The following is a 15,476-nucleotide window of genomic DNA, read 5'->3' on the forward strand; positions in this document are numbered from 1 at the left end:
AGCAGACGTCTCGCCGATCGGCGAGACTGCGTGTGAGCGTGAGCGGTGGCTGACAGCAGCTCACGCGTGAGAGCGTTCATTGTGACTCAGAATTTTACGAAATTAAAATCATCTTTCCTCATTTAGTTGGAATTGTTGAGTATAAACACGAATGTTCAGGTTTCTACAGAAACGTACCGTAATTTTCGGACTATAAGTCGCACCGGAGTATAAGTCGCACCAGCCATAAAATGCCCAAAAAAGTGAAAAAAAAACATATATATGTATATAAGTCGCTCCTGAGTATAAGTCACCCCCCCCACCCAAACTATGAAAAAAACGCGACTTATAGTCCGAAAACTACAGTATACCACATATTACGTTACCCTCGTGATATCGTTAAATTATTCATTACATCACAGTATTTAATATTTGTTGAATTTTAGAAAAGAAAGAAAAAAACTCAGCAAAAATCAGCAAATGTTTTATTCATTTGTTTAAATAAATTAAATAAATAAATGGGCAAAAAAAAAAATCTATTTTGGACGATTTTCAAAAGCTCAGTTGATTAAACCGTCTGGCCGATTAGGATGTCAGTAACAGAGCTAGATGATAAATGAGCCACGAGGAAAACAATATGAAATACAGTGTATATTCTGTCGAGATCAATTGTTATTGCTTTAAGATTTGTCTGGGATGTAAAAACATCCAGAGCGCTAGCTAGCGATTATAAATAGCAGGGCCTAAAAATACACAGGTAAGCCTCCCCTCGCTAACCGCAGGGACCCGGCTCCCGCGTCCGCCGAGACCGCTCGCTGACTAATGAAGTCGGGAAGCTTAGAGCAATTAGACACATCAAAGCTCAAATCTGAAAATTAATTAGGCCTCTCCTCTCGTTTGCCAGGCGCATCCGCTCGTGCGGGGCTTCATTAGCATAGCGCCATTAAAAACACGCAGGTGTTGACGCCGCCGCTCGCAAATGCACGCTCTTCATATATTTGGACAAATAAGAGAGGCAAATAAACACAAAGCGTCGGGTTCGGGGCGAAAGCTGCAAAAACGTGTTTACGGAGGTTACGAGACGGCTCGGGTTCGATTAGCAACAACAACAGGCGGTTGCATCGGCGCTGGCTCCGTGAATTATTAGCGTGCATCAAACGCTTCTTTAGGGTGCGATAGATCAAAAAGAGCCCCTTGTTACGGCCGGGATGGAACAAAAAAAACGTTGCGAGAACCCCGCCGGCGCCATTACGCGCACCATTTGTTGTTGTGTGTTGCGACGGGCCGCATCAAAGCGCGGCCAATCAGCGCTCTGTTCAAGACGCTAATGAAGAAGCACTTCAAACATGGCAGCTCATTATCAGTCACATGGCGTTTTTAAATGCCAGCATGTAAATGACCCGCACGTACGAGATTGGAACATGTATTCAAGTCCCTGATGATGAAATGAAGAAAGGCCAGCAAGGTGTCAGAGTGGTTAGAACAAAGCCTTAAGCAGAAAAATAATGACATGAGAAATGATAAAAATTGAAAAATAATCATTTAGTATTTCATATATACCGTTTTTTTCCATGTATAATGCGCAAAATTTAACTCTAAGCTTTTCTCCAGCATCAACATGACATTTTTAGGGTGCGTATTATACATGGGGGCGCATTATACACGGAAAAAAACGGTACATACATATTGCAATTGTGATTAAATAAGCGATTCGTTTTTTCAAGGTCTTCTTTCCACTTAATATTAGATTTTAAATGAAAAAATAATGAATGTATTACTAGATTGTATTTAAAAACTTTTGTCACAAATAAAATTGACTTGTTAAATTTTCTTTTTTCTCCATCACGTGGTTACATGGAAAAATCATCTGGATCCAGATATATTTTTGAAGCTGCCGATGCATCTACTTAAAAAAAAGTTCCAGTTGATTTTATTTTGACATCCACTTGACAAAATAAAATGGAGTAACTTAAGCACAACTTTTTCCTTGTATGGCTTCATCACTTCACTTTTTCATCAACCATTCATGAAACAAAATGTCAACATGTCAACAGCTTAAGCTAGCTAGCTAAGGTCTTCAATGCATTCACTCACCATTTGTTTGTCCAGGCGAGGAGATCAGGAGTCAAATTCCAAATGTTGGAAGGTCGTCGAGTTGATGACGAATAAACTCCGACTTGAAATCACGCAGGTTGTCAATCCCGCTTTCAAATGCCACTTTGAAAAACCTTCTCTGAGCGAGAGGCCTGCTGGCATGCTAAGCTCAGTGTCCTCATGGCTGACCTAAGGCGGCCATCTTGCTCTTGACCCTTGACCTGAGGATCAAGGAGAGCACACCTTCCAAGTGCAGTAGCCATTCCTGGCCATTGGGAGGCCTTGTCAACAAAACCAAACAAAGGTCAACAAAAAAACGGAACAACAAAGGTACAGTCCAACATTTATTTATCTGAAGGATGACAATCAATGACTTTTTATTGAACAGACAAAATTGTTTTTGACAAAAATATCACTTTTTAAGCGTCCCATCTCAAACTGGGAGCCATATTTACACAGACTCTGGAGTTTTGATGGAGACCAGGACCTTACTTGGCGAGCACTCCGTTTTGAGTTTCAGTTTTCGACCGCCGTCTGAAGTTTGCGTGTTGTCCACGTTTTAGGCTTGCTTAGGACAATTACAAATATTATTTAATAAAAAAACGAAGTGTCAAGCAGTTCTGATGGATTTGTTGTCCGATCGAACGGGACGGTTCGGTTTCTTCATAAAAATCATTTCCCTCAGCTTTCCGTGCTTTGAAAATGGATGCTTCCCTTGAGCTTACACTTTGATTAATGAAGCCTCCCCGGAGTACGTGAGTCACGTCCATCTCGTCCGCTGGTGTACTTGAATCCATTTTTCATGTCCGGTATCTGGACCGTACTTGAGTATTTGGAGCACAACACTAGTTTAGCACCCCATCGACAGTGACGATAAAACAAAAAGTTGAGACCTGGGGTGGGAGATAAATCGAGCCGGAAGACAAAGCCTGGCGTATTTTTGGTGGCGCTCTAATCTGTCTCCCCCAGCCCGCTAAACCATTAAAGGCCAGACAAAGGAAGTCCGGAGCCAAGCACCCTTTTGGGAGATCTTATTTACAGCGGAACTGACACTGCCCGCCGCCTCCATCTTGCTCCCGCGCTTTCTCGTCAACCATTTTGCCCCCCCCCCCCCCGTACTCATTCAGCGGCCCTGGGTGTTGTGGGCTTTTAATCTCGGGCAGCTGAAATTCCATCTCGTTCAACTTCCTGCTCCTGAGCTGGCGTTTAATGGAACTATTGTGCAGTGGCTGTGAGGCACATCCCATTAGGGCGAGAAACATGAGGACAGTTTTGCTCGCCGCCATTAAGGAGGCTGTTTTACCCAACGACACATGCCGAAAAAAAAAAAGCCTCGGACATCAAAATGGTATTTTGCTAACACCTGACTGAACTCGGAGGTTGTTTGGTTGACGATGTGTGAATTACTCGGGTTGTACCAGTTGGACAGAATTCTGTATGTACGTATATTAGAGATATGCCAATTATCAGCCGGGTCGATTATCATTTAAAATTTGGGGCCTTTTTAAAAATCTGCTAGTCAATCGATTATTTTCATTTTTACCGCGAAGGAATAGCCGCTATAACTATCTGTTATCGAAATGACGTCTTCATGAAACTCCGACTCCACGGTCAGAAAGCGGAATGAAAAAACGGAGAGCCCTGAATATAAATTCTGCATCTGTGCGTGATTGCTTCGGCAAATGATCAAATCTAAAAAAAAAATAAGTTTTATTTTTATTTAGAATTATTTTTTAAGACTAGTCACAAGCAGTAATCATCTTTTCCGACACTGTAATCATCCCCCGAACGCGACTAGAATCGCTTTCCAAATCCGTCTATCAAAAAAAAAAAAAGTAATTAAAGTCAAACGATCACGTCAACAAGAAATCATGAGAAAATATGGCCCAAATAAATGCTGCAATTTCTAGTGAGGCTCGCGGTATGACTTTTTACGGCCTCCCATATATTCAGCCCATTACGTAGCTTTAATCTCGCTTCATTCGTTGTTTTGCAAAGTGCAATTTTACTGCCACTCTCGACTACTTGCCCTTGGCTCACGTCACAACGCCACCGAAAAAATAAACCTTTCTTTTCTTGCCTTTTACTCGGACTAATTGCAAAATCAACAAGCACCCTCGTAGGATGGGAGCGGTTTGGCAAAGTTCGCAGGCGCGGCTTAATCGCTTTTTTGCGTTAAGCTCGTCAAACGGTGGGCCGTGTGATAAGCGAGCTCCCGGCCGGCCGGGACTGGTGAGGGTCTGAGGAAGCTCGTGTAATGAATGGCTGCGGCTCTGCTGATGCGCGGCAATCATTAACAGCCTGATAATTGCTCCGGATACCTCCGCGGCTTCCTCGTGCTCGTTCGTTCGTTCATTCGTGCGTGCGTGATGCCGATATAACATGTTTAGGGCCTGGGAGAGGAACAGATAAGCACTTTGCTGTATCTTTTCCAGTGCATGTGTGGCCTAGAAAGGTCCCGCTCTAGCTTTTTCACTCGTGTTCATGCTAGCAACTGCAAATACATTTTCAGTGAAACCGAATCAGAACTGAATCTGGAAGGCATTCGGTGTGTTATGTTCTTCCATAAAAATATAGACCAATCTTTCTACTGTTCATATCCAACACAAGACGCCACCTAATGACAGTTGTTTGAAAACATAGCAGTATAGCTGGCATATATTCTTTATCCTCTGCGAGGAGCTGAGTCAAGCTGACTTAAGGCGGCCACCAATTTTAGACAAAATTCTGCAGAAAATGATTGAGTTGAAGATGGAACAGTTCTCATATATTCAGTCTATAGGCAACCCAAGCCATCTTTCAATTGTATTTCATTGAGTCAATACTGTACATTTTTAAAAAAGTACCGTAAATTCCGGACTATAAGCCGCACCGGACTATAAGCCGCACCAGCTAAAATTGGGGGATATTTTAGTTTTTTTCTTATATAAGCCGCACCGGAATATAAGCCGCACGTGCACACGCGTCTTTTTACAAGGAAAGACCGTTCACAGAAAGCCTTTTTAAAGTTTTAATAACATACTTTAACATGTCTTTCTAAACACTGCCTGTGACGAAGGGTTTAGAGCCCCTTGACGCAGGTCACCTAGCGTGCATTCCTACTAAAGCTCATAATAGTCACAAGCAACAGAGCCAGAATAAGCAGCAGCCATAGTAGTGTTTCAAAATAGTATTTTTGTTGTTGTTTTTTTCTTCAAGATACCGCAGTGTATAAAAGTGACCAAGTCATCACAAAAATCACAAAAAAAATCCTTATATAAGCCGCACCTGACTATAAGCCGCAGGGTTAAAAATTTTGGAAAAAAGTCGCGCCTTATAGTCCGGAATTTACGGTATATTATTGTCCAGCATTGTCCTTTAAAAAATGTTGCTGAATATTTGCTGTTTTTTTAAGGGGGCGGGCTGGAAGTGATTCCTGGCGTTTTTTATTGCTTTCACTCGGGAAAGATGATTGAGATCAGGCCTGCAGCCTCATCACAGCCGACAAACCGACAATGTTTTATTTCAGTCCAGAAGTCGAAACAATAGACGTCCACGTGTGTCACCCTGCCAAGTTGAAAACAACAACGCCGCTTTGTTTTGTTTTATCTTCCTCTGCACGGTTTGGCGAGCATCCGGCGTGGCGTTCCCGTGACAAAGCGGCCAAACGGTCGCCCTGCCTCATCCGGCGTCTGATTGAACGGCGGAGGAGTTTCAACGGACTGCGGGAATGTCGAGCAGGGAGGCGGGGTGAGGGAGAAGGCACCAGTCGGCTGCAATTAAACAGAGAAATGATGCATGAAATGGCACAGAGGAGGCGGCTGCGTGTTAGTCAAGTGAAAAAAAACAAAGTGATTGTTAAAGGCGAAAACAAGTCCACAAGAAACGGACAAAATAAGGACTTCCACTCATGTGCATTGCCAGGTCAAATATATCGAGATGGTCTTTAGTCGGAAAGGAAATGGCACGTCAGTTCATTCAAATGGATTCATAGCATTATTCTCAAACCGGAATCCCAATGAGTTAAATCGAATCAAATTGTCCCACTTTCAAATCAAATATTTGAATCGTTTCCAAATAGTTCCGGATCAAAAACTGCATTGACTCCAACCGGGATCGCAGTGAATTGGATCGAATCAAATTGTCCAACTTTCAAATTTAATCTTTGAATCGTTTCAAAATCGTTGCGGATCAAAAAATGTATTGAATCAAACCGGAATCCAAATGAGTCGAATCAAAGCACATTGTCCCGCTTTCAAATCGAATCTTTGAATCGTTTGAAAATTGTTTGAGATCGAAAACCGTATCGAATTGTTTTTGCTTGAGAGATGCGCAGGAGGATCTTTTGCGACTGATATTACGTAATATCACGGTGCCTCTTTGATATGATCGAGCCAGATTGTCGATGCAAAATGGTGTCAATTGTTTGCGCCGATTGACTGTCAGCTCGCAAATCAAAACTGGCATGCGGCAACGACAAACTGCAAAGAAAAATATTTTTCTACTGATATTAACTTTTGACGACGTGACAGAATGTCTCTTTGCACGTTTAAAAACAGGATAAGACATTAAGCAGCAATTATTCAACCGTGTAATCATTTGCAAACTCGTAATCTCCGCGATTACTCAATCCACAGATGAAGGCGAGGCCTCTTCTCAATATGCATACGCAGGAGCGGGAACACGGCTGGCGCTTCCATATCAGATGCGTCGTCACGTCGCCGTTGGTTTCCGATTAGCGTCGCGACGTATGAGATTTCGTGTCGTTTTCATTCCGCGGTCGAAGAAGAGTGACGGGTTTTGCCAAGCTTGTTATAAGTTCACGAGCTGGTTTCAGCATTCGCAGCTGGACATCGACTCGGGGCTTTCCGTACACTCCAGGGGCTCCGAGTTCGGGATTTAGGGCTTCGCCGAGGACCGTGGCTTTTTTTGGGGGGGTCTGGAAACTCAGTCAAATGTCAACGAGCGGGCCCCAGATGACTTGGATGAGCTTCCGGCGTGCTGGTGGACTCTAATGAGAGGAGGCCGCAGCCAATGGGAGCCCCTTGAATTCATTTTGTTGATCGCCATCTTAAGAGTCCATAAACTCGCATACGCTTTGTCCTCACTAGTTAGAGTGGAGTGCAATTCGCGGCAGGTGGTATAAGCAGAGAGGATGGAAAGCGTGCTTGGAGCCACAACTGCTGGCCTATTATCATTGATCACCGATCAATCGTGCCATAAATAGGCTACTTGGTGACTACTTTGCAGATTTCGTCTTTTTCGACGGATTACTGAACTCGATCGTAGCATGCAATTGGCAGCGTAGATTTTTTTTTTTTTAGAACAAACAAGAAGCTCTGTATTATTTTTAATATTTGTATATATATATATATATATATATATATATATATATATATATATATATATATATATAGATAGATAGATAGATTTCACAGACGACATCACCGACGTCATTCAATATATATATATATTTATATTATATATATATATATATATATATATATATATATATATATATATATATATATATATATATATATATATATATATATATATATATATATATATATATTTATATTATAAATAAATAAAGTAAGTCTCACCACCTCGACTGACTGGATCATCAAGATGAATTTTATAAAGATTCAGGAGAAGACCAGTCGAGGAAAAAAATAATTACCAAGTTGCGGACAAAAAAAAAATAATTACTCGTAAAACTTGCCCTATTGCACGAGTCATTTCCTTACTCGTGACGACAAAGATGTACTCGCGTGCACGGACCTTAACCGGAATATCAAGAATGCGGAATGAATGTTCAGCTGCTTTCCATCACAATCCTCCTGAAATTGCTCTTCGACTTCACCAGAAAAAAAAAAAACTTTCAACTTTCTTTCCCCAAATGGCAGAGCTAATGGTTTGGTCGCGAGGCATAAAAAGGGAAAGTTCTCAGTGCCTCCGTGAGCTTAAGAAGAAGGGGGGGAAAAAAAGAAGCCAATATGCTGATGCCATCTGCGCTTTTACGCAACCTTTGCGTCACATCAGTCTTGACAATTGTTTCACTCCCCCTGAAAAAAAAAAAAAAAAAGTCCAGCAATAAAAGCTGAAAAGTGGAGGCGTGGAATTGCAGCATATCCGTGACCTGCGCCCGCCGCAGCTCGCCGTGTCCCGCCTTCTCATTGGGCTGCCAGAGGACTTTCATTTACTGGCCAGACTTGCTCGTACCATTTCTGGAAAAGTGAGCAATTCCATTTCATTGCCGGCTCGCTACTGTAAATCCCATTTGCCCAGCGTCACGCGGGCTCACATTAACATGACAAAAAGAGGCCGCTTTGGCTCCCCGTCTCATATTATTGCCCGCCGCCCACGTGTCTGAAAGTTGGAGCGGCCACGACAAATGTAAAATCGAGCGACTATCATCTCGGAACCATCGGCGGCTTCAATAGCGTCGTCAATCAACATCACCGATCCAGACAGTCGTGTATGAACAAGCACGTAGCATGCTACCGGATTGTGCGAAAACAGTTGCAGTGTGATTACACGCTTCCATTTCATGGACATTGTGTTCATGGAATACATTTCGATTGAATGATACATTTCCTACTTAAGCTGCAGTAATATTAGTTGTATGTTATTATTTGTGTTCAAAAATCTGATATTTAAAGGTTTATGTCGCAATGTTGACGCTAGTTTTGTTAGCACTTCTACAGCGTTTCACATTATGTGTTAGAGAGATAGCGCTAGCTAGCTGGCTAGTTAGCTAGCTAGATATCTAGCTACTAGGTATATAGGTGGGTAGGTAGCTAGGTAGGTAGGTAGCTAAACATAACACCGGAAATGTATCACGCAAAGGCTCATTAATGGGCTGCCCCCTCCTGGTCTGGAGTGCGATAGCACAAGCGGGCCGCCGCTCAACTTTTCAACGACGTGCGCAAGACGACTTTGCAACGACACTCGATATTGACAGCACTCTTGTGTGACATTGGCTGACACTTAGTTGGCAGCTTATTAAAAAAAACAAAAGAGCAAGACGGGCGCACAAATACGGCGCCCCGCAGCCGGCTATCAAAAAGTTTCAAAACTCCTGTCGAAGCAAGTTTACAATGGTAACCTTCTGACGTGTGACAGTATTTACATAAAGGATTCCGGCTTGGCTGGAATATTAATGATTGATGTGAAGCGTAATGAATGATTTATAACCAAAGCCAATCAGAGGCTGGCTTCTCCCGCTGCCACCTGAGGGATATTATACATTTATAACTCAAGGACATGCTGTCATTGTTTTGTGGCCGTGCGACGCCAAGCGTCGGGCTCCCTTCTTCAATGTACTTTGTTTTCAAAGACGCCGGCCGGCTATTGGCTGTTCAGCAGGAAAGCGCTCTCGGGGGAGAACTTGTAAATGTGCACTTGTGCATGGGGGGAAGCTTATCCCAACCGCAACTAACTCGTTCCACACACGGACGGGCTACTGATGAGTCCGGAATTCAATGACAATGCGACGCTAGCAGGGCGAGTCTTGTGTCTCGTTGTCACAGAAGCTAGCTAGAAGTTAGCTAGCTAACATCAGTGTCAGCACCTCGACACGGCTCAGAATCGAGAAAATGTCGACGTAGTGTGGGTTAAGTGAATATGCGGGTCTGCTGCATGCGCCACATGCACAGATCTGCAGACTAACTGGCAAGGCTATGAAGCGCTGCTTAGCTAAGCCGCTCGTATAGTCACAATACCCGAGCGTCATTAACGAAAGCCAAACTTCGCATTGCCCCTGCAGGTTTTATGCGGAAATGCGCTCTGGGGGTTTGCTGATGTTGGAAAAAAAAACACGGCACAGTTGTAGCTTGTTGCCACCATGGTGCCAGATTCCACATCTCCTTCCAGGAACGTTGCGCTTGCCAGCGCCATGTTGGTCCCAGGTTCGCCGCCTCTGCTGGTGGGTCAGGTGGGCTTGGGAGAATCAGCGAGCGAATAAAGCGGCGCGTGACAGATCGGCGGATGGGGAATGGTCGCTGTTCGCTGCCATGCAGCTGCGACCGTAGATAACACATTCCAGGGAGGGGGGAGGAGGAGAAGGGAGGGGAGGGGGTTGGAAAGCGGCATAATCCCAGCCATGCTTTATACAAGACGGCCCTTGCTCAACTGAATGGTGATCGGACATACAGTGCACAATGAATTGCTAAAAAGTTGAAAAAAATGAATATAATAATATATATATATATATATATATATATATAATATAATTTATATATAATCATCATCGGTTTAAAGTCCGCTTTCCAGGCGCCGCTGGGTTGGACTGGATTCTCAATATGGCTTTCTTCCGCCGGGGACGGTCCATGGCCATCTCGTGGTTGAGAGTCCTATACTGAGAAAAGTTTTGGAGCAAAACTTATTACAGCCGGATGCCCTTCCTGACACCAACCCAAGGGGAAATAGATTTTCTGTAGGGGTTGACTCCCTTAGCCCCTTCCTCTCCCGAGGAGCCCACTGGGCAGTGGTACTATTTAACCCATAGTTGGGGGCAACCAGACTTGGTCTTGTGAAGTCAGACACACAATAATTTATATATAATATAATTGAGATATAATATAATAGTAAATATAATATAATATATGCTGAAAAAATGTCAGAGGGTCAAAACGAGACCGACACCACTTGGGTCACTTCCTTGGCACTTCCTTTCATTTCAGAAAGTGTTGGCAGATCTTACATTTGGCTTTGTTTGTCCACGTGACTTGTTTCACCCCACTTCAAAAGTCTGAATGGTTTGTCTCATTGCCACGAGCATAGCAAGCCAGCCAGCGTTCGGAATGAGCAGCTGAGCCGGGGTCGTGTCGGCGCCACGTCCAAACAAAACGTGGCGGCGAGCGGCGGCCAGATCCGCAACAATGCTGCTCGGCGGCCACCTGCGGCCAAAGCGCTTGAAATGGCCCCGCCCCAAAGCCAACGTTGCCCGATGCCCACCGCCCTCACTCCCGCTTCCCGAGAATAGCTCGGACAGCACGAGAGGGAGCAGCTTGCATGATTGCAGCTGGAACCCGACTCAACTTCACTTTCCGATCTTGCTTTTTGATTAATCATTTAGACATTAACACCCAGCACTTGGTCATAAGAGGCACCATATTCCCTCATGAACACATTCATAAAGCCACCTGGATATCTCCCGACCACACTACCGAAAACCAGATTGACCACATATGCATCAACCGCAAATTCAGACGGTCTCTCCTGGATTTGAGAGTAAAGAGGGGGGGGGGGGAGACGCTGGATCAGACCACCACCTATTGGCTGCAAAACTCCAACTCAAGCTAAAGCGCCGCAATACCCCTGCTGGGAACAGAACAAAGTACAACATCCAGCTCTTCCTGGACATTGGAACAACTGAGCTGTATAAAAGCACCCTTCAGAACAGGTTTCAAGCCCTGCAAGAACAATCAGTGAAGGAGGACTGGAACAGCCTGAAAATTGTATGGAAGGAGACCTGTCAGGTAGTTTTAGGGAAAAGGACAACAAACCATAACCCTTGGCTGTCAACAGAAACCTGGAAAAAAATAGAAGAAAGGAGGGCCAAAAAGGACACACTAAACAAATCCAAGACACGAGCGAGAAAGACCGTAGCCCACAAGGACTACGAGGAAGCAAACAAGGAAGTAAGGAAAAGTGCCAAACGGTACAAGAAAAACTACATTGAGGCACTGGCTAAAGAAGCACAGAAAGCAGCAGCACAAAACAATCTCAAGGAACTCTACATGACCACCAGGAAACTAGCTGGGAAGTTCAGACAGAACAACACACAAATTCGGAATAAAGAGGAACGACTCCTCACTACTAAGGAGGAACAACACCAAAGGTGGACAGAGCATTTCACCGCCCGACCAAGCAATAGAGATCCCACCAGCAGCACACCAACTCAAAATCGTGTCCCCCGAGTTGCCGCCGATTGCGGTTCGTGTCCCCCGAGTTGCCGCCGATTGCGGTTCGTGTCCCCCGAGTTGCCGCCGATTGCGGTTCATGTCCCCCCGAGTTGCCGCCGATTGCGGTTCGTGTCCCCCGAGTTGCCGCCGATTGCGGTTCGTGTCCCCCGAGTTGCCGCCGATTGCGGTTCGTGTCCCCCGAGTTGCCGCCGATTGCGGTTCGTGTCCCCCGAGTTGCCGCCGATTGCGGTTCATGTCCCCCGAGTTGCCGCCGATTGCGGTTCGAGGCGAGGCGAGGCGAGGCGAGGCGAGGCAAGGCCAAGGCCAAGGCAAGGCAAGTACAAGGCGAGGCAAGTACAAGGCGAGGCAAGTACAAGGCAAGTACAAAGCAAGGTATTTGCCTCTGCGAACGTTTAAAAATAGAGCGCAGTTTTGGCCCCATTTCGGCAGCGAGTCGTTTTGAAAAAAAATAAATATAAAATGAAGCGAGTGGCAAAATGCTATAAGTTAAGATGAAAGAGCTCCTATTCCTGTTTGATTTACTAACTTTGCTTCTCGGAAATAAATGCTCAGCACATAAACTTAAGGGACCACATGGGACCTGCATGTCGAAAAATAAGTCATTGTGCTGCTGCCTGATTAATCAGTGCCCACTCAGAGTGTGCTGCAAAGGGAACTCGATCACATTTGGGTGGGGGGGGGGGGGGTTGGCGGTCAGCAGATGGTGAGGACTTTGGTTTCGAGTGTCTGTGGAGAAACCACACAGCTGCAATTTTCCCTAAAAAAATACAATTTTACAAAAAAACGAACCAACGCGCCGCTCCATCGGCATGCGAAACCACGCCGCTGTCATTGTGTTTTGCCGTTGATTATCATTATTAGCGTAGCTCTCGAGAGGGTTCGCTGTGATAAACGATGAAGACCGAATCCGAGAGTGGGGAGCGCCGCATGGTTGCACCGCATCCACAATTAGACATTTCATTAGCATCCATTAACATTTTCATTTTATTGTTTCAATGGGAGGAGAGGTGATGCCAGATGGTGCTTTTTACTAGTGACCCGCAAATACGCCGGCACAACTGCATCAAAAAAACATTCCAGTCCAGAACGGATGTGTTATCCGTCTTAGTTATATTGTTATTATTGCAAACATTACCATCCCATCACTTTCCCCTTCTTGTTTCTGCTCCCATGTGCTCGTCGCCGTTGCCATTTTTATTGCCTAGCCAAAACAATGCCGGGAGAACGGCTCAGGTCAGGGTGTAATGATCAAACGTAATAATCATAACTAGTCAGGTAAGGATGTAACTATGAGCAACATCCGACTCGATGACGGCTGACGAGGCAAACGTGTTCAAATATTTGCCAAACTTGCGGCCTCAACATTGTTGTCTTAGGAGTGCCCCTGCTAGCTAACACATAATGGAAACCGCTAACGCCGCTAGCAAAGCGTCGAGTAGCACACTATTCCTCATTTGTGTCTGCATGTTTGAATTTGTTTTAGGACTGCCCCCGCTAGCTAACACATAATGGAAACCGCCACTGAGTGGCTAACACCGTTAGCAAAGCGTGGAGTAACACATGTCGACAGAGTCACAGTTGTTGTTCAACTATTCCCCATTTGTTTTTTTTTCATGACTGTAACGTCGCGTTGGCCATCGCCTGAACGCCGACGGCAGCTCCGCCTCCGTACAGCAACTGATAAGGAACATTTAACGGGCCGACGCCGTCGCCGCGCGGCGTATCCCCCGATAAATAATAAAATGAATAAAGCCTTCACAGTGTTACGCTTCAGCTCCATTTGCTGTCCACCGTCCGTTCTCGTTCGTATCGCTGACACCGGCTCAGCTGCAGACGGCAGGCGGGCGGAGAATCGATTAAAACCCGCAATCATTACAAAGGTAAACGCTGACATTTCAGGCAGCCTGTTATTTTGACTGACTGCCTATTAGAGGGGTGTAATGCGCCGCGCAAATGTATACTTCAAGCCTCAGCGCCTCGGAAATGGACAGGGTGAGGGCGGGAAGATCAGTGGTGGATATGCACTGACGTCACAGATCCGGGCGGCCATTATTATTTGGTGGCAAAACGCCTCGTCCGCCGCCACTAGACTCGTGAGGATGGCGGCCTGGGTGGGTGTCGTGAGTGATTATTTCGTCTGGTTGGACCAGAAAGCCGCAAGAGATCCATTGAAAAGTTGAGAAAATATAACATTCGTGTTGATCCGCTGTGGAAACCAAGTAAGAACACCACCAGCTCAAGCGTAGCAGGAGCTGGGACAGCAGTCCTCTAATAAGGCGACTTTTCCGCCAGCAACATATCCAGACATTTACAACTATTTGATAGATTGTTCAAGTCCTTATACCAAGAGTTTGCAATGATCTCGCTACCTGACTGCTGGTTATGTCCATTCCGTTGAGCCACAACCAGTGGAGCGAAACGGAGAAGATGCCAGCCATGGTAGCACATAATATAGTAATATATTATAATATATTATAATATATTATGCAGGTTTGGTGGCCCGCCCGCACCGGCCTACACATGGGCCGGCCGACCGGCTCTATTAGGAGGCACTTTACACAATATCGCTGTTGTTTATGGAAGGGAGGCCTTGTAAATTCATTCTTACTGCTTTATTCGACCGCCCGGTTCCGCTGCGGCAATTTACGATCTCGCCTCGCTCGCCGACGTCGCCGTCGTCGTTGGCCGTCCCGAAAAGTAACCGCTGGTGGGGAACTTGAAATTGGTACGACCGGGCTTCACGGGATTGAGCGACCTTGAGTGAGATCAAGCTGACAAGTACGGTGGAGCGATTATCAGCAAATGCGGTCTCGGAATTTACTTCCATATGACAAAAGTCAACTTGTTAGAATAACAGGCGTTCTCAAATTTGAAGGGTGCGCTGTTGGTGTGGACCGTACTAAACATGGCTCAGAGGAAGCGGAAAAAAATGATAGACAAGCGCCTTTAAGAGGTCGCAACAATTTTGTCGACATGCATCATTATTCCAACCTCCAAAAAACAACTCAAAAAATCTAACAGATTTTTTTGCTTCAGTTCAATGGGCATTGTAAAGTTTAGCAATTAGCCAAGCGGACTTTGGTTATTTAAGAAAATCATCCCAAGTAAAACTGAAATTTTCGACAGGCAAAAAATCATAAATATATATAATTCATAAAAATAATAAATAAATAAATCATTGAATTTATGATACCGTATTTTCCGGACTATAAGGCGCACCTAAAAACCTAAAATTTTCTCAAAAGCTGACAGTGCGCCTTATAGTCCAGTGCGCCTTATATATGGACCAAATTCTTAAATTTAAACTGGCCCGAACCATTGTGTGAAGAAATCAATCATAAGTGGCCCGCTGAAGACTATGAATCATGAATCAAAAAGACTATGGATCATTATTTTGTGATTATAAAGTCATTTGTTGCGTCTGAAGTTGAAATAAAAAAGATAAAATGGAGAATGATTTGATTTGGATTAAAAATCTGACATGATGCATTT

General features: G+C 44.7%; 1 long non-coding RNA gene across 1 annotated transcript; it reads right to left on the minus strand.

Moving 5' to 3' along the window:
* Positions 1–2,404: 2,404 nt before the first annotated feature.
* LOC133152386 (uncharacterized) lies at positions 2,405–10,121 on the minus strand. Its single transcript, XR_009714123.1, has 2 exons — positions 7,662–10,121; positions 2,405–5,825 (listed from the first exon to the last, which is right to left on the minus strand). It is a non-coding gene; the product is annotated as an uncharacterized LOC133152386 (long non-coding RNA).
* Between the last annotated feature and the right edge of the window lie 5,355 nt (positions 10,122–15,476).

Source organism: Syngnathus typhle, linkage group LG1 (genome assembly GCF_033458585.1).
Source record: "Syngnathus typhle isolate RoL2023-S1 ecotype Sweden linkage group LG1, RoL_Styp_1.0, whole genome shotgun sequence".
Taxonomy (NCBI): Eukaryota; Metazoa; Chordata; class Actinopteri; order Syngnathiformes; family Syngnathidae; genus Syngnathus; species Syngnathus typhle.